Genomic DNA, 23,291 nt, shown 5'->3' on the forward strand with positions numbered 1-23,291 from the left:
TTCCGCAGCCATGAGCTTACTGCTTTTTTAAATACGTATTTGAATCTCTCAGCAGCAAGATACGCAGAAATTGGGAAAGCTGTTGTCATTGAGGCTTACACTGCCTTACCTTTCCATGCAAAGCAAGGTGCTCTGAAGGAAAGAGAAAGTTGTCAGTGAAGTCTGGCAGCCTGCTGGCATATAATATAAGCAACAGGGTCCCTTGGGTCTGAGTGCTATGGATTTCTGTGGGTAAAGACAATTTTCCGAAAGAATTCTTGCATTTGAAATGAGAAGAAAGATGTAAAATGTAAGTTGGGGAGATAGTGGGTTAGAATGAATTGAATGGCAAATAACTATGGCTGTGCAGACATGCAAATAAACTGATTTATCCCTGATTTTCGCTACCAGGGATGGTATAAAAAACTTTTTTGTTTTCTCACTTCTTTTAGAGCTTTTCATGGAACAGTCTGTCTTTTCTTTCTTTATATTCTAAGAATAGACACACTTCAGGTTTTGGCTGTGAGAAATTAGTTTTGGAGACTTCTTTCTGTGGTTAAATGTTGTTTCTTTTCCTGTGAGAGTGTCTTTGATTTCATAAAGAACAGTGATTTATTTGTGTTCAGTTGTTGATTTATTTCCTAAGGAAAAAATAATGAGAAAATGTTGAAGTAGGTAGTTTGTGGTTGCAAGCGAGTCACAATTGTAGAACACCTCAGGCTGAGAAGGACTTCTGAGGTTTGCCCAGTTGGGTTTTGGATGTCTTCTGTACTGGAGACTCCACAATCTCTTCAGGCAGCCTGGTCCAGTGTTTGGTCATCCTGACAATAGTATTTTCTTATGTTTAAATGGGATTCCCAATTTGTGTCTGTTGCATCTTGTATTGTCACTGAGTTCTACTGAGAAGAGTCTGGCTCTGTCTTATTTACCATCCTCCCCCCTACTTCCGCCGGGTACGCACACACATATCATCTCCTCTAAACTTTCTCTTCTCCGTGCTAAGCAATCCCAGTGCTTTCAGCATATTTCAAGTGCTCCAATCCCGTCAAGTCCATTAACCCTTTGCTGAACATGCTCCAGTATGTTTGTATCTGTCTTGAAAGGCAACTTAAAAAAACACTGTTTAATCTCTGGAAAAAAATGACAAAAATACAGACTTCTAGAAATAGTCTTTGTAGGTACTGACACCAGGGTTGTCAGATACCTTGATGTCAAAACTGGAATTAGAGAGAATACATTGGTAAATCATGATAAATCACTAAATCACTTCCTTCTCTAAATCCCACTGCACAAGTGGAAATTTCTTATGCCTTTTCAGTAATATGTTCCTGCGTGATACCTGATAAATTTCTCAAAGAAGGAAGAAGGGAAGGAAAAAGAATAAAACCCCTAAATCTGACCACAAACTATATTTTTCTGAAGGTGTTACCTTAATTATCAGTTATTGCAGTACTAAAGGAGTGAGACAGAGTCCTTGCTTTGATATTTTCAGACTCTTAAAAGCTGGACTACTAAATAATACTACTAGAGCTAAATAGCTGATAGTATGTTCACTTCAGGAAAGTGACATTACTCCATAGGCACACGAGCTAAAGTAATATTGAAATACTGGAACTGAAGACTGGATCTGAAAAGCATGCAGCTTTCAATGATTGCTGTAAACAATGCCATTTAAAAAAAGGCCGCTTTTAGGAGACATGGAAATGAGATCTAAGCTTTATAGAAAATCCATTCTGGATTAGTTTATTATTTGAAAAGAAAAAAGAGCTGGTAGTGATTTAACATTAAATAAAGAATATAAGCAAAATATAAATATTTGGGTGGCATTTGAACACAAAATTCTTTTGTGTTTCTCCAAGAGCTGAAGTGAAGTCAGGAAGTGCTGTTAGAATTGGAGAATGAATAGATGCCAGCAAACACAACAGTGGCAAAGCTGACTCTCCAGCAGGAGATACTTTCCTAACAGAAGTAAACATGGCATTGGTTTGCTTTGAGGCAAAGTGAGGAAAAGAAATGAGGTTGCTATTTATGACCCAAGGGAACTTAATCCTTGAGGTATGTGGTATGAAAGATTATTTGCACACTTCCAAACTGCAAAAATAGTTACAGTTCCTGGGGTTAGAGAAATCCCTGTGCTATAGCTCAGGGTGGACCTACTGCTGTCATTGATGCTAAGTACTGCCACTGTAACAGCATGGTGAGGGGGTTTTACCTTTGAAGTTCCCCATTATCCATGAAATCAGTGTGTCTTGAAAATCCCTTTGTAAAACATGCTCTAGATGTGAGGTCAGGTTCCTTGAGATGTAAAGCTCCCTCTTTCACAAAGTACCTTCCCTTCCCTCCCCAAAGGGTTTGGTGGTTTGAATCTTTTTTTCCTTCATACATCTGCCCACATAATAAATGGAATCAGTTCAGACCTCTGATCCTCCAAGTGAACTGAGACAATGCGTGGGCCCTTCCTTCTACACTGAAAATTATATCCAGAAAATTATTTGAGGAGGAAGAAACAGGTGGGGAAGACATAACTTGTGTTGAGCTGGTTAGCTGGAGAAGAGCCAGCTGAAGTCCAGGAAGAGCAGGCTCTTCTGTAATGTTTGCAGAGAGCTTGAAAGCAGCATAAAAAAGAGGTTTCTAAACCCAAAGAAAAGTACCAATACTTTGAGAATGAACACAGGATTTATTTAGACTGATACAGTAAGTCTTCCACAAAAGAATTGGCTCTAATCTATTGTTTAAAAATACTAATAGAAAAAATACCCCCAGGCTAGAGCCCTCAATGTTTAAGGTAAATTTTACAGAAGTTGCAGGTGCTTATTTTCTTGAGTAAATTTCATCGGCTGTTATAGGAAGGAGAGCAAAGAACTAATGGTGAAAGCAGTTACTTATGTGATTCAGTCTTGTTTCTTTTCAGAAAATGAAAAGTCTATGCCTGACTAGAGGAAGAATCAAACAGCAAAAGAAAGAATCAACTGGTGGGAATGGCAAAGGTCCAGGGCTTCTCTTTTCTTCTCCACACACTGTATTCAACTTAAAAATATTTCGCACTAGAATTTCCTTGAGGCTTACTTGTTTGTTTTTATCTGGAGTATTGCTATGCTTTTCTGGATTTGTTTCTGCTCACTCCCTTTACCACATAGGCGTGTCCACCTAAACTGATGACTTTCTGGAAGATTTTGATCCAGTTTTTAAGACCATTTCCCCTCTAAGTTTTGGGCTTTCCATAACAGAGGTTTAGTAGTAATTTCATACTCAAGAAAAGCTTCATGTTCTTCAGTTTGAGCTAGTCAGAGGAAATTATTGTCACTATGACCATGGTGTAGGAAATTAAGTAGTACACAATGTATTTAAAACATTTTAGACGTAGTTTTTTCTCCCTGTGAATTTTGACTCTTACTTTAATGAAGTTTTTTTTGCGTGTTTCAGGATAGTTTTTTTGAGTGAGGTTTTGTGGTACATTGGTCATTCTTTGGGGTTTTTTGACAGTGAGATTGCTCTGTGTCCTACTGCCTAATTAAACAAAGGCAGCAATGTACAATGTAAGGACTGGCAGCCTGTTGTGCAGACACCTAACAGGATCTCAGGCAAGTGGGTATGAATGCAGTGGGTAAGTTAGCATGGCTTGGGATCAGGCTTGGGATCATCATAACTTGTTTTGTTGCAATTGCTAAATGTACATACAAGACCCGCAGGAAGATCACCACCTTGCTATTTTTGGTAGGACTTTCCTTTTACCCCCTATCACTGGGATATTTAGATGCATTTGAAGGAATAAGAGGATGTGAAATTGAGAGGGATACTTTTAATTCCCTTTGCTGTATGAATCATATGGGAAATTTGGCTTTAATGATGTGTCTCTTTGACGTCCTTCCAAACAAAGTTACTTTCTGCCTTGTGAATTCATGTGTGTACCGAATGAATTCTTTCCCAGGAGCCCTATTTACCCTCTATGCTGGTAGCTAGGCATTAGGTAGTCATTTTGCAGATAATGGCAGATAAAACAAAGTCACCATGGGTGACTCATAGGCAGAATATTTCCCTTCTGTTTAGATACACAGAAATGATTTCTGATTAGCTGGCAGGTCTTGATTTTTGTATTTTAGGAAGATATTGTTTAAGTCCAAAGCAGTGCAGATGATTATTTTTGCAGTTGAAATTAAAATACAAATGTATTATACTTAATATTCCTCCTGGAAGAACAGAACAAAATAGTCAGAGGTCATAAACATGCTTTCTTATGGACACTGTTCAGGGCAAAACAAAACTTAGCTTTTTGAGCTAAGTGTCTCCTGGATGCAGGTAACTTAACTGCATACCATTTTGTTATCCAACCACCCAGAAGGGAATTATGCAGAAGAGTGTTGGTATGGAAAGCGCATACTCCACAGCACTGTGTAGAATTTCCTAAAACTGTGTGTATTAATTAACTGTAAATTTAACTGTTGTTTTTCTCATGTGGAATTGTTTACAGATCGATTACAAGCAGCCAAATACTAACATTTACTAAGGAAAGTGAGAGCAGCGGTGATGCTCAGGCCATATTATTTTGTTACTCAGAAACTCTGAGTACATTCTGTGCTTAATGTTGCGTTTTAGAGTTGATTTTAAGATGACACATGATGGAACTTTGAGTGGTGTTCTGCTTCTTCCCCATCTCTGACGTTGTTTATGCAGTGTTGGAACTAGACACAGTGAACTGTTCCTGCTTTAAAGGAGACATCTCTTGCTCCTTTTGCACCCTGTTGCCCAGCAGCTCTGCCCTGAGAGAAAGGAAAGCATCACCTGGAGCAGCACAGCTGCCGTGGGGGTGTTCTGCCATAAAGCAGAAAGAGTGTCCAAATCTCACTTGTTTGGGACTAAACAGAGATCAATGGAATCATTCAGTACAGATGAAATGGGAATGAAGTCCCTAATTTGTCTTCCACAAGCAAAATATCTTCAGCTCTAAGGAACAATACCTCTTTCTGATTTCTACCCCATCCTGCGGTGGCAAGTGAAAGCAAAACTCTGTTATCATTAGTAATGCTGCTCCACAGAGTTTTAAACAATCCTTATTCTTAACATCTGGAAAGACTTTTACTGCCAATGAGTGTGCTAAGTAATAATTTGGCTCTCAGTGAGAGGACACTTGTAGGTAGAAATGAAATAATCTAGCTTTTAACTGGGACGTGGTGGCCAAATCTAAGTGATGGACTTAAGTATATTTAATTCAATATTTTAGACTTCTTACCTCAGACAGGCAAACCATGAACAATGTGTTGCCACAGCAACAGGAGTCAGACAGTGTTTTGAATACTATTTTCAGCTAAGTGCCTGTAAAATAACTGCAATTTTTAAAAGCTGTAATAACCACTTTAAATGCGTTTATGCCTGAAGAGAATTTTTGTACATATGTATTCCTTTAAACTGATCCAAGGAGTTAAGGAAATGGTTTTAAAATGCACATTACCAACATATCTAGACTATTTAAATGGTTAAAATGTATCAAAATAATCTTTCGACAGTCTTCAGTTTTATTTATTCTTTGCCTAATATCATGTAGTTAAAGTAATTTTCATTCATTTTTAACCACTGATAAAAAGTACAGAAAATGAGAACTGTTGAGCATACTCCATGAAAAGTAATTTCTAAACCTTACTTCAGTCACATGTAAGAGAATAATTGTGTGCAACTTGCACAGTATAATTTGGCACCCATATCCACTAAGGAAGGAAAACTAGGTCAAGAATACAACATCCTCATTTCTAATCAAACTATTTATTTGAGTGTATTAGTTCCCTGCAGAGCTGATGATCTCCCTCATGGTTTTCACACCTACAGCTTGTTACAAATGGTGTGAATGCCTTTTATAAGCTGCAATAAAATTGTGTCTTGCCAGAGAGAGTAAAAAGCCTGATTTTTAATATTCTAATATTAAATAAGCCTGGGTTTCTTCACTGTGCTCAAAGGCTTGCTTCATTTTGCATTTCCATTTGGCTGAACAAGGAGTGAAGTTCAATAATGTACAGTGTTGGCTTTAGGTCTGAACATCTCCAAGTCCCTGAATAAGAGGATGCAAGTGCAGACACCCAGGGGAGAAGATGGTGTGAGATCACTTTCCTTCTGAATCTGGAGAGTAGTGCTGAGGTCATCCTCTGGACTGTTTCAGTCAGGCGCTATACAGTTAAAGCAGGATGGGGGCAGAGAGAACTGACTTTCCATGAGATGCCTGATCACTGGTGTATGTGTACATGGTTAAGAGACTCTAGCATTCAACTTCACTGCAGGTTTTCAAACTCATCTTTGTCAGGGAGGTTATTAGAAGGTAAGACCCCAGACTCCTGCACGTGGGTGAGTGAAAGTTGAACTGTGTGCTTCAATCAGGGTAGATGTTTCTATGTGAGTATCTGGCCATTTCCATAACCAAAGTTATGATGTTCTATAGATATGTGGGTGCTCATGTTTGACTTTTTTCCCTTGCTGCTTCCATGAATCCACCTGTGGGTAAAACAGTAGGTATTCAGATATTGCAGACACAAAAATACCTCATTTGGCTACCAGAGATGCCCATACTGAAGCTTCATGGAGTCCAACATAGATTAGTCTCATTATTGAGTAATTTTGTGGCTGTGTTGAGCAGAATATAAAGTGCAACTTACTACAGGCTATTTTAATGCTAGGTTAGGCATACTGGCATTGTTGCAGAAGGCCATACCTATAGAAATTGCACAGATCACTTCTTTAGGATGTGGTTTGAAAAATGCAATTAGTGGAGAGAATAAAAGACCATGTTTCCTTGTGAGGAAACTTTGTCTTCTAAAAGAACATTCCTTGAGGAAAACTGTCAGACAATAAAGTCCGTAGAAAGAGAATTAAAGCAAATTGATTTTATATCTGGTCTTAGGATGACTGCATGGGAGCCCTATGGGTAAAGTATTCTCTGAGTTCCACAGTACCTTGTGATGTATGTCACTGCAAAGCACTAACACACTTTTTAAAGGAGGTTGATGTTTAAGCTGTGGGAGCAGCTCAGGCTCTGAACAATCACATCTCATTCCTGGAATCTGACAAAACTAAGAAGCAACATACACATTATGAGCACTTGTGAATATGAAGGGCAATATTTCTGTGTAAGCAGGGGCAGGGCAAAATTTAGTGTTTTTTTCCTTTAGTATGTCTTTCTGAAATTATTCACTGCTCCTCTGTCAATTAATTTGCCATAAATTCAAAGATAGAGCCCTTCCCTGGAATGACTGTTCCTACACATTTCTGTGAATAATCTGGGGTGAGGTCTGCCTTGTGTTGTTGCAGGTTGATGTTGAAATAATTACACTGATGTTGATACCTATGGAAATGGGATAAGTCAAAAGATCTTTGTAGGCTTATAAATCTATACTTACCACAAAGGTAACCCTTCTTAATGGTTACTATTTTCTTTTCTGATCCTTGTGCTCTTCTCTGACTTTTAAATAATTACCAAGAATAAAGCCAAAATAAATAGTATATCTTTAAGAAAGTCATCCTTCAAAAGGAGAGGAGCTTTTCTTTTTAGGGGAAGAAATGCCCAATTGAAACTTCAAAGGGATAACTGCACAGGGCTGATTGAGCTCCTAATACTTGAAAACACATCAAAGACTCGTGGACTTATAATCTTCATATTTTATTCATGAGATCCTTAGAAGGAAATGATTCAGCATCAGTGAATTTACAAACAAGACACGAAGAAGGAGCTTTTAGAAAAGAACCCTATTTTCATGAGAGTTGTGGAAACTTTCTATAAGGAACCATCATAATCAATACTGATGCAGGGAGAGGAGCAGAGTGCCTGACTAGATTAGGAGGTAGTTTAGCTTTAACCACTGAGTCTTTGTTTGCGCTCCATACCTGATGAACAGCAAGTCCTTGTCAGTGTGCTGAGTCAGCTGGCAAGGCTTCAATGGTCTTTTTTCTACTGCAGGGACAGCCTTATCATAAAGTGTTTGCTTTTTATGCATCTTGGCTCCAGCGCTGGTTGGGGTTGCAGGTTGAATTTTTCTTTCAACCTGGAGAAATTTCTCAGCGTCTCCTTGACCCAGGTCATGATTTCTGACCTAAAATGTATTTGGAATGACAGGTTGACTTTGGTTTGAGAGGTAACTTACTACCTGGCACTTGGGACTCTTCTCACGGTTCAGTTTGTGTGAAGCTGCACAAGTAACATCCACTTTGCAGAATAAAGATATTTATGCCAACCTTGTATAAGACACTTGCAGATCTAATGAAGGCAAATGCTTTGCAAGAGATCATATTCCTTCTGAATGGACTCTTTTGTGTTCTGAATTTGTAGCTTGAAAACAGATGTACAAGCTCAAGTCTTGCAGAAAGGAGGGTTTGGGACAGCATTATCAGAGGGTCACCTAGACCAATTTACTGTCTAAGGCAGGATGAACTATTCCTTTTTCCCACCAAATGTTTCTAACCTGTTATAGATAATCCATGAAAGAGAGACTGGTCTTCCCAGTGCTTCTTAGTTTACTTAGGTATGAGGAAAAATCTTCCTAATTTAAATGGACTGGATGTGCTATGGGGAAACCCTTAATATCCCAGTATTCACTCAGAGATCGTACTTGGCACTTCTAAAATCTGTTAGTAGAGGCAAATGAATAAAGGAATATAATCGATAATTGATTATCAATAATTAATATTGATAATCAAATTGATTTTTTTTTCCATCCCTTTCTCTCTGATCCTGGAAAACTATCACCTTGGGCAATTTTACTGGAGGATCTGATACACTTCTAATTTTAGTTGTTCAGTTTGGTTAGTTGACTGCTGCCTACAGTCTTTGTGTAGACATGGTGTAGGCATGGTGTAGGCATTGTGTAGGCATCCTCCATGGTGTTCTGAAATATGCCAGTTTTTTTTCTTCTTTGAAGTGGGCTCTGAAGGAGCCATGATCATCACCTCTATCCGTAATCTTCCAGAGCACAGAGGATAACATGAGAGGATAAGCCAACAGGCTTTGTCAGCTGAGGTGGTCTGCCAGGTTTGGCTGGCATGAGATATTCCCTGGAAGATGCTGTTAAGAGATCCCTACTGTGTATTGCTCAGTCACGTATATCAATCAGGGTGCTGTGACTCTTTGAAATGTCTTTTAGGACTTTGTCCTTCTGGCAGGGAACCTTTAGATTCTTTTTTTCATATTTCTTTGTTTTAATTAAATATTATCCTTCTTTCTACCCACTCCCAGGTCTTTTCTCCAACAGCAGTGATCTAAAAATATTGAACCAAGAAATTAATCTTTGCTTACTTCCATGTCCCCAAAGAAGAGCAAAAATCAAGATGTAAAAGCAAGTCTTTATGCTTTGTTCTTCCCCATTTGTTCTGCGGCACTGAGAAATTGAGATGTTAATAAGCAGGGCAGCAGTCTAGATATCAGCATAGTGCAGAAGGTGCTTGCTGGAAATATATATGATTTTGTGCCTGCGTTTTTCATTTGTAGCTTAATGTCTAAGGAAAGACAGTACATTTTTCTAGGAGCGTAGCTGATTGATTGAAAAACTTGACTGGAAATAAAGAGGTTTGGGATATAGTGTTCCAGAAACGCTAACCTTTTTTTATTCTTGCTCTTCTTTCATCTTGCAAGCTTAGCCACGGTCTTTACTCTTTGTCTTTTTCTTGGAGAATGCAGCCTTTCAAAAATTAGTGTCTTTGAAAATTGACTGGAATTTCTAAAGGTGGCTATTGTAGTTGTTTAGAACATCTAGTAATCTTTAATTGTTCATTTGTATGATGAAATAAAGGTCTTTTGGATGTAAGGGAGATGAAGAAAAGGTAAAAAGTGATAGTGGCTGAGAGGGCAGCACTTTCCTTCTATGCAAAGACGTCTGGATAGGAAAATGTTCAGTGAAATCTCTGCCATCCCTCTGTTTAGGAAGAGCTGTTGCTGTTAGGCAGAATCATCAGGTGGAATATTGGCTTATATTTCATTATGAAAACAAATATGATTATTCCACACTCACACAATATTTTGAGATAAATAAATTATTTATTATCAAAACTTTACTCATTAATAGGGAATCTTTCTGTATTACCTTAAAGTTTATTAAAAGGTTCTCACTAAACTTTGTTGCACCTGTTGATTTAATTTCACATTTAACAGGTGATTGAATTTGCATAAATGTAACTTTTTCAGAGGTCTTAACATCTGAAGACTTAGTAAGAACCACTTGCTGGAATGTTATACACTATTCACTGTTTGTCTGATACTGCCAGTGAAAGTTCTGCCTCTAGCTTTCTCACACTTTTGTATCACTTCAGCATAATTCCATCGAGTATGTGTTCACTCTATTGGGAAATAAACCTAGAATGGTTTAGACATTTGAGTTTTGCTGAGGACTGGGTAGCCATTCGTCTTCTTTATTGTCACTTTTTAGCTCCACCAGTTGAGTTTGGTAAGTGAACATATGGGATAAAAACAATGATAGACTGTCCTGTCTCCCCCAGCTGCCTCGTGTCTATTTCATCTTGTCCTACTTCTTTGCCTTCTCATCTCCTTTCAGAAGGAGTCAATTGGCTCATGTTAATACATACTACATACTGCAAAAGAGTAAGTTCGACATATAAAGAGCTGTAGCTTCACAGTGACCTCTTCTCTGAAGAGGCATGACAGCTTGTTTGTCTGAAGTGTTCATGGCTTGTTCTGAAATACTTTAGGATCAATCTTTAAGTTGTCCATGTATCACCTTTCTTGCAAGCGAAGCATTCCTATGAGATGAACTGTATCCTGTGTCTCTCTCTTATCCCAAGTGGTGTTCATCCCTCCCGTAAGGGTCTCCCTCAAAACACTGCATATACTGAATTGTCCCTAGTAAGATGCATAATAAACATTTTTTAATATATACAGTCCATGTTAGATGTAAACAAGCAAAGCAAAATCCAGAAGAAAAATTAGTTATACATGTATTGCATCCCATGTGTTTATTATGAAACCACAGGGATGTGACTTCTGTGGATTCCTGTGGACCGGGCTGGAAATATCACAGAGCACACTGTGTTACTCAAAGTGGTCTGTCTGGAAGGCAGGTCTGTCCATATCTACACATTTTCCAAATTACTTCAAGGCTGCTCACATGGCATATTTGAGTCCCTTGAAATACACCTTTTTGTTCACAATAGGTCCTTCCACAATAGAAATTGTTTCACAACAGAAATCTGTGTTTTCTAGCCTTGTGGTTTAAATGATTGTCTGTCTGGATGCATAGTGAAACACAGCCCACAAGACTCCTAAACCTATTTTGCCGTAGGATCTTCTTCCACCCATTCTGACAATTTGTAGGGTTTGATGAATGATTTCAGTGATAGCTGTAGAGAAAAACTTCATTTCAGTAGCACAGTGGATTTCAATAAGAGATCTGATCCAAAATACATGCAGCTCTTACCCTGGGGGTTATGTGTAAAAGTGAAACCCATGCAACCAACCATTTCCTCAACAACTGCAAACTTTTGATATGGTTTTTTCAGAGCTATTACCCAGGGTCAGAATAAGACTATAATATGGCTCTTAACGTAACACTGCCTTTAATCAGAGAAATTGCTATTGCATGGACAAGCTTCTAGGACATCTTAACAAATATTTCACTAAATTATCCTGCAACCTCACGTTACATAAAACTTCAATGGCACATTTCACTTTTGACTTCCTAGTAATGGGATTTTCTTTCTGTCACAAAACATTACTTCTTTTTTGCCTTGGCTCAGAACAGATCCAGCTGCTGCTGGATATTGGTGCTCCACTGCTACACAGTGGAATGTTATTTACTGGAGTCTGGTGCTAGGTAAATTTCCATGTAAGGATTTCATGGGAATGGGGTCTCCAAAATTGATGTTGGCTTGGTTCTTCCCTTTTTTTCTACCCTTGCTTTCAATTAGAAGTACAAATTTTCCATCAACTGTGAAATCCCTTGTAAAATTTAAAATTGCAGATCTCTGCAAGTAGTGAATCTACCTTTAGTGCAGCTTTTAAAAGAAGGATTGCTAAAGTAGCTAGCTAAGTGGGTTTTATGTATGTCACACTGACAGGCTCTTAATGCTGCATTTCAGTGCTTCAAAGTGACTGTTTATCTGTGAAGAACTCTGTCCTTGGTATTAATACTTGTGTTAAGGCCTTCAAAAACCTTGGACTAAATAGTTCAGGATATGACTAATGTTATTTCCTATAGATGCACTGTTGTATCCTTTGTACCAGAATGAAGTCAGTACTTGTACATGGCTAGATATCTCAAATTGGAAAATGAACCGTAAAATTCAATCCACATTGATATATATCTTTCAAAATAATAGTCACAATTATACAAATTACTTTGACAGCCATAATATATCTGGCTGCAGACATTCCCTTTATTCTGTATGGGATGCCTGCTTCTAAGAGTAAAACACTACAGAAGTTCTGCAGGGGAATAGAGAAATAGGAATTAATCCATTTGATAAGGTGGGTTGGAGGGAAGAAACATAAAGGTTGCATGGTATTCTGTAATTAAGTATTTGCAGCCATTATGGGGAATAACTATTGTAGGTATACTTTGGTTTGAAACTGAATTTCCTCTGTGCTTTAGGAAGTATCAGAAGCTTAACATATCTGGTACTTGATACCAAGAAAGTGACATAGAATTTCAAGGAAGTAATGAAGTGTCTTAACAATTGGAAGTACAGTTATGTTTTTAATTACTTTGCACAATGATCTCAAACCATTGAAGCAATCCATGCTTTAACAGCTCTCCCATTTCTATGGGATTAGGTGTTAGGCATATCTAAAGGAATTTTGCAGTCAAGTCTTGCAGGTATTAATTAATGTGAGAATGACCAAATTTTGCTTGTGTACTCAGCAGAGGCCTAAACTCAAATCAAGATAAATTGGAGAAAGCTGGGTCAAGGCTAGCACAACCAACTTTACAGCTGAATGCTCTTCTGCAGCTCAGGCCCAAGGCATCCAAACTGTATTATAAAACCCAAAAAGCAGTAAAAGTGAGCCACCAGCACAAACATTGGATTTCATGCATTCATTTTGCTGTCAAGTGTACTTATGTTTCAGTGCAGGTGGCTTGTGCAGCTTTCTGTCATCATTTTGTTTCTCACTACCAGGGTACTGAAGAAGAAGGGACTGGGATAATTCATTTTTTCATGGTCCCAGTCCAGTAACTTGAATATCTTCTTTCAGGCCCACATTTTCCTGGTTAGGTTACTATCTAGAAATACTCCTCTTTACTCCATAAACTATGTGAGGAAGAGATAAAGTCCCTCTCAAGGGAAGTCTTCAGACTCCTAACATAGATCTTATCTAAGCAGCATCTGAAGTATCTAGGTTGCTGACTTGCTTCTACAGGGGCTAAAGGAAAGAGGTTTCTAGAACAGCAGTTTGTCCAGTGACACAACCATGTAAAATCTGAGTAACCAGATTTCAAGAGGGACTTTTGTTATCCTCTTATTCTGAGAAATCAGGAGAAAATACAATTTTATCTCAAGTCAAATGAGAATGATTGTAGCAGAAGAGCCCTGAGAGTTTAGCTTGGAAAGCTCTTCACAGGACCTGAATGATGGATGTGGAGCCACCTGTGGTGATCAGAAGGCAGGCTGTCTGGTGGGAAGCTACATGGGGCTGAGAACACAATACCTTCTCCATAGCTGATGCAGTGACTTATTTTTTGCCAGCTTAGCAAGCTGAAATGGCTCAGTGCAGGGTTGGAGGAAGGCCAGTTCTGGCACAGAGAGGGTGCAGGCCAACAGTTTGTGATGGACAAAAAAAATCAGAAATGTGGCAGCAAGTGATTAGATCAGCTCAGGCTAATTTGGAAGCAGAGGTTTATTTTTCTTAACTTTTTTTTTATATTTTGACTGCTTTCATGCTTTGAACCTTCCCCAAAGGTTTCTCTCCTGCTCCATGACTCCTAGTGAACCCACTGATCTCTGCAGCACCAGTGATCTCTGCAGCACCACATGGCTGTGACCGTGCTGCATTACTCATGCTTTCCTCTTGCTCAAAGTGTGTATGCCTGGCAAAACTGAGCTGAAGTTGTGAGCTGTTTGGCTAAACCTAGTTCTGAAAGTCTAAAAAGAAGCACCCTTGAAAACATGGTTTTTCTAAGTAGACATTTTTGGACCTAAGAGGCTGAAGAGGTGGCATGTACAGGGGAGAGAAGTAGTACGGGAAAGTACAGAAATCTGTTGCTGAGATGACCTGCTGGTGATGCCATATAAAAATGGTTTCTTAGGCACACAAGAAAGTACTTGTTGGATTGGAAATCTCTTCAGTCAGGTGCACAGGAGCTGCTTTGAAGAGGTGGTGCAGCACAAACACAGATGTTCCTGCATATGGCCCTGGGACACATTGTTGAAGTTCCCATCCCTGTTCCTTTTGAATATTCTCTGCCAAGCTTCAGTAATTGAAATCCCTGTTCAGCTGTGGGACTTGGTGGCTTATACTGTCCCTACGTACATGAACAAGAATCACATCTGTGGTGGTTTGCAACTCCAGGCAATTTAGATAGCAGTCTAAAGTGGATATGGAATAAATAAATCATGGGCTTAGGAAACACATAGCTGCATGGTTGCATTTCAGAGGTTACTTGTGTTACAGATAGAGCACCAGTTTGTTCACTGACAGTTGTTTCTGTCTGTCTCTTTGCAGTTGTATATAACTTTGTGGAAAGCCACTGTAGTGCAGCAATGCATCTTTATTGTGTGTCTTCTCCATAACTAGCTAACAAAGGATGGAAATCTGGTACATGTTTGTGGATGGCGATATCGCAGACTTTCATGACTTGTGCTTGTACCTCTGGGTATGTTAGTCAGCTTCTGATACCTCCTTTTTCTTTTCTTCATGTCTATTAGCAGTTCTGAATTTTGTTTCTATTGTATTCAAATGTCCACATGTTTTTTTTAAAAGGTGCTTGACCAGAAGGTCAGTTACTTCGGGTGTGTAGAATAATGATTAGCAGAAACTGAAAATGAGCATGTATCATATGTATAATGCACTCTTCATGCATGCAGGAATGGGGCAGTAATAGTGGTTAACACAAGATAAGCGGGTCTGGCTGTCTGCTGATGGGAAGGCCTTCCTTTGTATTGGTTCTTGTCACGTTAGTGGGAATCTGTTCCCTCTTTGGTACTTTAAAGGATGAGTTGTTAAGCTGCCTGTGCTGAGGGATAATAGATAGACTGCCTATATCCACCACCTATGAGCTGAGATTGCTATTTGCCCAGTGGGGACTGTAGGGTTTTGCTGAGACTTGGGTAATGACAGTCTCATCTGGGAAATGTGAGGCTTCAAAGCTTCCTTTGGCCAGAGGTGGGATTTGTAATGGATGGACTCCCATGCACCTGTTGTGGTTGTGGAAGTTATCGCAGGGTTATAGGTGGTGCAGTTACCTGAGCAGGGTGCTCAACCCCCCCAATAGCACGAAGAGAAATGTATAAATCGATGACTGTCACCAAAATGATGCAGATTCTTTCAAGGTTTGGAAAGATTTGGCTTAATTTGGGGATTTGACAGCAGCTTTGCCCAGGTTCCTACATGCAGCATGTGGTAACAGCTTGTACCCATGCATGTGTCAGTCTGTGCTTTTGTTCTGCAACTTTTTCCAATGAACATTTGACTGTTGGTTTTGAATGTACATGTTTTACATGTGATTTATACACAAATACTTTGCACTGTGCTTTTTCCTAAAGGATGATCAAGATGGGCTGTAGGAATGATTAACTGTAACATATAAAAAAAGTATGCACATATGGGTACAGTTTTAACCTCCCTCCCTTCTTGGCAAAAAAAAAAAAGAAAAAAAAAAAGAAAAAAGATAAAAAAGAGGGTACATATATCTAACATGTACCTAATTAAATGCTGAAAAATCCATATTGCTCTCATGCAAACTCCCTAATAGAGTTCTTGGTCTTCAGCTTCACTGAAGAAACATATACAGGAAGGTACTCTACCTTTTATTTTGCAGTAATATTTCAATGTTAAATTCCATTGTTATATGGCTTATTTTGCTACCACCAAAGTAATAAAGGCATAAATATTCTCATGAAACCACTGTCTCAGGTAAACATCATTTAGTTCCTCAGAAGAGATGCTGTGGTTTACTTTAATGGAGCAACATCTGTTCTTTCAGAATTAAGTGAGTTCCCTGCACAATAATTAATAAAAATATTTCCACTGAATATGTCTGGCATATTTTTTATAATACAAATATAAACTCATACAATTGGTGGAAACAAGAACACAATAAGTGCTCTTGTCTTCTTTCTTCCCACCTCCCTTAGAGGGTCTCTTAACAAAGAACTTCACTAGATAGTTGTTTTGTTGGTCTGAATGCCTAAACACTGAGAGTTCTTTTTGCTGGGAAGACTTGATGTGTTTTCTCGACAGCAATAACTGCAGGAAGATTTCTACTTCTTCTGATTGTGTGATGCTATGGAGTTAATAATCCGAAAGCGTTGCACTAAGATGCTGCAGAGCCTGAGTACACAAAAGAAAGTCCTAATGTATGCTTTTTTAGGTTGTTCCTCCCCAGCAAAACTCACTAGTAAAGAGAACGGGCCACTGCATCAATCAGCACACAGGACTCCACACAGAGTGGATTTTGAGATCTGCAAATAAAAATGAAATTGCTCAAAGTATGACAGGAAGAGAATGGTGAGTGTATTCGCTTGATTTTTTTTTTTTAATATTATAAAAATATTAAGCTGCATTGTGCTCATGCTGGGCACCAGATGGTAGGATGTTCTTAAGCTTGGTGACAATTTCTACTGTAACTTCTGGTCATTCATTGCAAAGAGGTTTACTATCTCACACAGCAGCTAAATAGGCTGATGGTAGAACTTAAAATGCTGTAGGAAAGATGTTTTCTGTAAACAATTGAATAGTATATCCATGTTATGCAGTGATGTTGGAACATATTTTCCTCTGTTGACAACTAAGGAGCATTACAAGTTGGACTTTTCCTTCCTCCCCCCCATGGGCTTATGTTATTAAAGAGAAAGAGAAAACTGAGTAGATGACTTAATGTCCCTTTATTTTTAATTTCCCTGGCTGTGATTACTACTTTCAGTGACACCTTTGCCCATTACATTTACATGTGTCTTGATCTAAGACTGACAGCATCTGTGTAAAGGTCAGTTTTGGAAAGAGCATGCTGGGATTTAGCTTTCCTAGAAGCATGCATCTTTATTGAAAGGGAAACAAGTGGTTAAATTTGGTGGGGATGGGAAGCTTTTATGTTCCATTATGAAGGAAAAATCCTTTCAAGCAGTTCAAGCTCCGCAACTGTCAACAATGCAGACTGTTAAAGGGATAGCAATCAGCCTACACACCAGACACAGAGATTGAATTCTTACTGCTTGTCATGTAACCAGAGATAAGAGTATTTTCCAGTGACTCTGTTAAAATAAATGCTGTCATAATGATTCTGAGTGAGACTCATCCAGATGTTGCAGACTTCTCACTGTGGTATTTATTCATAAATCTTGTTAAAATATAATCAGAGAAAACATGTCTCAATTAAAACCATCAAAACTCTGTGACAGTGTTCATGCAAATGCAATAATAATCCTGATGTGTTGACTCAAAATTTGTGCAGTAGGTTATTGGTATATTTGAACCTGCTGATGAGAGCTCGCCAATTAATACAAATATAACATCTTAAAAGTAAAAGGGGAAATGTAAGTTCCCCTCTACATGAAGGATTATGGATTATGCCCTTTTGCCTGTATGCATATGACTGCTAGGACTTCCACAGTGCTTAAAATTCATAAAAATTTTCATATGTATTAACTTGTACACGGGCTCATAACTTCTTGTACTTACTCTATACAATTGTTTTTACCTAATCATGGTGCATAACACCATTTCATTCAGAAGTCTGGTTGTGTAACATAAGTAGAGAAGAATATGAAGATGAAATAGAGTATGTATGAACAACCTAGAGGACAAAACAACTTGTATAAACTGGAGTATCACCACTCTTCTTTCAAAAACTTGACTGTGCAGCCATAGCAGTCTGCTTTTCATTTCCCTCTGGCAAGCTGTATTTAAAGAAGCAAAAAATGCCTTAAGTCTGCATTTCCCTCTAAATAATCTGCTGCCCTGCTGTAGAAATACTACTCAGTTACCACAGGGAGAGGATGGTTCTGATCTGATCATTCTGTTAGGATGTGATCATGCCATGACAGATTTGTTTGTGAAGCTTTAAGACTACTTGAGAATACCAAAAAGAAACAACTTAGCTTGGAAATTGTAACATCGCGTGTCAAGTATAATTTGTATGCAGAAAGAGCTCAGGGATAATTCTTAATTTTTAGGCTCAACTTTAAAGCTGGATGAGCTTTTTGGGGACTGAAGTGCTACAACAAAGTCTTTAGGGTACTTGCAAGTTAAGGCGTGACTGGCAAAATGTATCTTAGCGAGTTCAGGAGCATTCCAAGTAGCTGGATGGAAGAAGGCTAAGCACACTTTGTTATTTAATGTGCAGTAGCTTATTGCTCTCTAATAACTTGTGTGTCTGACCCTATGGTGACGAAAGTTAAGACTCCTGCTAAAAATTTGTAGCAAACTTGATAGAAACAAATTCTCATGCTGCAAGGCAGAAACCACAATGCTGAGGCTTGTAAACTGCAAATCGATTCTATAAGCCATGACTGTGCAAGCCCAATGTTTATCTTTCAGTACTGCTGTGCACTATTGCAAATGGTTCCCTGGGATTCGGGTATTCTCTGACTGCCTTACCCCAAAGCAGAGGACTTTCCCATCAATCTCTGACCACCAGGATGCTGTTCCTCCTCTCCTATCACTACCAGATTGGACTACACAACTTCTGGGTTGGCACAGACAGCCACCATTTTCATACTGTGGAAAAATGTGCAAAAGAGGTGTGCGATTGTTGCACTAATATCTGATTGTAAGCATTTTTACATCCTGTCTTGATACTAGCCAGGCATCAGAAAATTCTTTTCAACTCAGAATAGGTGAAGATGAAACTGGAAATAAAAAAACATAAAATATCCCAAGTAAACCCAAATTACAAACTAGATCCAAGTTACAAATCCCTAAAGAAATTATAGAAGAAGGAATGAAAGAAAACCACACTTGATATAAATTCACTGATCTACAAAGTACTCGGTAGAATTCCTTTAGAATCTTTCCTCAGGAGAGATTGTGTCCTCCCCCATGCCCTACATCTCAGACTCACTTTATGCAGACAGGTCCTAGAAGAGGATCCTAGCTCTTACAGCTGACGACTTGTAGTCCTCCAGGGGTTTCCTTCAGTCATCCCATTTTCTCCTCCAAAATGCATTTACCTTTGAGTTATTCAGGGAATACACTTTTAGCTTCTGCTGGTAAAAGGACTCTTTCACTTTTTCACTCTTTTTCCATCACAAAGATGCAGGTGTGTTACTTTTGCAGACTGCATGACGTTTCCTGTCCTGGACTGGCCTAGAGGTCATTCCTTGACTCTGAGAGTTATTTTCATCTCCCTCACTCCCACAGAGAGCTAATTTGTATGCTTCAGTGTGAAGTGTCTCCATCCACTAAGCCTGTCTTTCTTCATGCACAAACTGATGTAAAATGTATGTAGCTCATTTTTTCTTTCGAGAGCGGATGCTTTGGGTGAAAAATAGGTTTGGAGTGATTGACTCTTCAAATCAATCTTTGGTAGTGCAACACACAGAATTGAGCTGCATAGCTTTCTTTGTCCTTGCAAACCACACTGTGAAGCAGGAAAGTGCTGTTCTCTGTATTATGCCTAGCAAACCAGAGCATAAAGAGGCTTAGAGGAGATTCCCCTAGGGATTTCAGCAGTCAGTGTTAAGTGTCCCTCTATGGCTAAATCATGTGCAGGCCACAAGCCTCCTATTTAATACTGTAAGTGCCCAAACTGCCTTTGCATCTTAAGTCTTGTGAGTTCCCAGAACAATCCTCATCCCACCTGGGCACAGGAAATGAGCAGCTGTCTTCAACTTATAGACATTTCTCTGCCTGTATTTTGAGAGTCCAAAGAGAGATTGAAGGGGTTGGAAAAGCTTATGTTCAAAAGTTGTTCAATAACCGACAGCAGCCCAATATCCAGGCAGTGCCTCTGGGATGTGGAGAGAGGAAGGTTTGATGCCCAGCTTTGCTTAAAACATTCAAAACCTTTAAGCATTTCAAGTCTGCCAGCAGAATAAGGAAAATAAGCCTGGCAACTAAGACATTTTATGGTGGGAATAACTCTGTCTCTTGTAATTGTATTCTCTCTCAAGACATTTGAGAAGAAAATAATGCCAGAGTTACTGGGCCAGAGTGGAGTGGACTTGCTGGTGAATGGAGTCACCTTGGCAGAGAAGGGTCAAGACCCTGCTCCACACAACATCAGGTGCTCTTTGTCAGACTTTCACTGTCATAAAGGTACTTCCATCCCCTAATGGTGTTGATTTCTGCTCTCCTTGACCCCACAGCTCCAGAGTCACTGTGTTGATCACAGCAACTCTCAGGTCTCTATAGTAACTTGCCTCCTACCCACAAACAAGAAAGTTTATGTCTAAGCAGGGCATTGAACCAACTGCAGTCTTAAATAACCATCCTTCCAGTAAATAATTTGATATTCGTTACCCCTTATTTCTTTCAGCTTGTATTTGGGATATCAAGGCTAGAGGTGAAAGACAAAATAGCAATTTTGAACTGTAAGAGTTAGGGAATGGAGGTTAACAGCAAGTGTGAGGGGTTAGGCACTATTATTAGAGTACATGTGTTCAGTATGTGCTGAAGGACTTTGCAGTGATGTGGCTCGCTTGTTAATTTGGAGACCAGTTGGCATTGAGCAAAGGAGTCTTTTGTGCTCACCAAAAGCACTCTGGTATCCAAACTAAAAGTGGGGATGACCTCTGAAAGCGAAGTAGCACTCTCAACTAAAGTGTCACATTCTCTTGATGTTGCTCTGTTGCTGGTGTTGAACTGTGGATGTGCACTTTGGGAGGAGGTGGAAGATGTCCCATATGAACTATGTCAGCCATCTTATGCTTCCAAGCCTTTGATAGTCTGGTGTCTGGATAAACAGTAGTGGGGCGTTTGCTGATGTCTTAGAGTCACCTAATCCATTTGGTTGAATTTTGCTTCTACCTTGCTCTTAAAATCTTGGGGTGTGGTACTGTTTCTCATTTTCATGCCAGAAAAATAAGTTTATTTCCAAGACTATGAAGCATCTGTTGGTTAAAAGTTATAAGCTGTAATTCCATAACCATTTATTGTCTCCAAGTGTATATCTAAGGAAATATTTGAGTAGACTGAAGTGGTATTGATACATTGTCTAATGGATCTACAGCAAATGCTACTCCTCTATGGAGGGCAATCTAAGGACTGTGGCCCAAAAAACGAGTAACAGCTGAAATGTAATCATCACTAGCAAGAGAATGAATCTATGACAGAAATTACTACAGGGAAAAAAATGTTTTGGACAGAGCAAATGCTTCCTGAAGGATGGATGCATGGCTTTGTGCTTATGATTGAGAAAGTTCAGGTTAAGTTTGCTGAGGGGGATATTTCTGCAAAATCCCTCTTGATGAAAGTCAGGTCCTTAATTTAAAAAGGCTGTCATACTGTCTGCAATCTATTTATCAAAGTAGGATGGAAGACACTTTTCTTCAAATTTATAGCCTTGTCAGCTTGTAAATGTAGAAGTAAACTGAAGTAGAAAGTGTTGTGTTATTTTAAAAACTGATTACTTTCTAGAAAAGACCTCTATCTCTGTTTCCTTGTCTCATTATTGTGACAGCATTTCTCTGATAGCTTGCTGCTGCCAGTCCTTATTAGACAGGCAAACACAGGTGCTTTTGTAGGCGCTGCTATTTTGTCCTCTGGATGGACTTTGTCCTCTGTCTTCCCAATTTGCCTATTGTGGACTACTGCAAACTGAGCAATGGGAAACTCTTTATTTCAAAGGTGAGAGTCTTGTACTCATGGCTTCAATTTTCAGCTGTTAGAGCAGCCTCATAATCTTCATCTAATCTTCATCTACCCCAAAGGTGTGAGATAGGGTCCACGTGCAATAATTTTTGATGCTTAAATAATCCAAACTAATGAATGAAGTCCTCTTTATAATCATGAACTACCTTTCGAGACTGATCTTTCTTGTTTTATCACAGTGGTTGTAAAGTGACAGGCTCAGATGTTTAAACTTACGTGAAAGCAATGTCACCTATTTTACTCAGACCATACTGGAAAGGTTTATGACCAGGCATAGAAGACCAGATGTTCAGAGGAGCTCAGCTCCCCAGTTAGGCACTTAGATGAGGTCAGTTTTTCACCTTTGTTTCTCTCAACATAAACTAGAAGGTGCTCAACAGGGCTGCACAGTTTTGTAATCTCATCTCAGTGCCAAAAATAAAGCAATGAGAAAAGGAGCTGCATGTCTCAGGAAATTGCAGCATTTTAGTATCACTGATCTCAAGTCAGAGAATGAATTGAAATGCATCAACATAAAATTCACAGAGCACAGAGATCTCTTACTTCATTATTTTGTAGTGATAATAAAATATTTCAGCATTCATAAATTGTACTATTGGTTTTGTTAATCTCTTATAGGCTGCAGGGCTCATATGGGGAGGCACTTACAGAATATTTTGTGCCTCTTTACCCTCCCTTTCTCACAGCCAAAATGAGCAGAAGGTGCTCTATCACAGGCAATACACTCCTGTTTGTCTTTGGTGCTTCTTTTCTGTCCCAAAAGCAAGCACAGAACTGGACTTTCAGAGTGTGAGAACAGCCAGTGTAACGAAGACAGTAATAAGAGAAAGTACTTGATTTAATACATATGCTAGACAAACAGATGAACCACTTGCTGGAAAACAACCTAAGTGGGATGAACTCTAGTTATAAATAAATTATTGCTGGTGCTTGTATGGCAAGTTTGGAAGCTTGTCATGGCACCCACTTTTTATTACGCTGCTCTTTGAATGTTTGACACATACCCTGACTTGTATAAGCGCATTGTGGGTTTTTTCTTCAAGCAAACAAGGAAGCTTGCTTTTTTTTCTGTACAAGAAACAAAATCTGCAAAAATACATTAAAAAAACAGGAAGGCAAACTGCATTCAGCCTGTACCCTCTGGCAGCCATCTTTAAAAAGAGTTTGGGTTCTTATAAACACAGGAGTTTGGAGGATGTCTTCAACTCTCAGTGGGTTTGTCAGGTCTGTGAATCACAGCAAATCTCACTAGAGATAGACCATGTTAATAACATCCTTCTTTCTTCAGACATGCAAATGTCCACAGCAAACAGCTGCTGCATGAAACAAATAGGGCACAGGATTTGTGGCAGCTAGGAAAGGGATGTCT

The 23,291-nt window shown here is 39.0% G+C and overlaps 1 long non-coding RNA gene across 1 annotated transcript in view; it reads left to right on the top strand.

Annotated features, from left to right (window-relative positions):
• LOC135412887 (uncharacterized) overlaps window positions 1–23,291 on the top strand; it is a 404,646-nt gene that overhangs the window by 180,199 nt on the left and 201,156 nt on the right. The window contains exon 9 of the long non-coding RNA XR_010430007.1: window positions 16,485–16,621. This is a non-coding gene — a long non-coding RNA (uncharacterized LOC135412887). The remainder of the gene's footprint in view (window positions 1–16,484; window positions 16,622–23,291) is intronic.

This window comes from Pseudopipra pipra, chromosome 4, assembly GCF_036250125.1.
Source record: "Pseudopipra pipra isolate bDixPip1 chromosome 4, bDixPip1.hap1, whole genome shotgun sequence".
Lineage (NCBI taxonomy): Eukaryota > Metazoa > Chordata > Aves > Passeriformes > Pipridae > Pseudopipra > Pseudopipra pipra.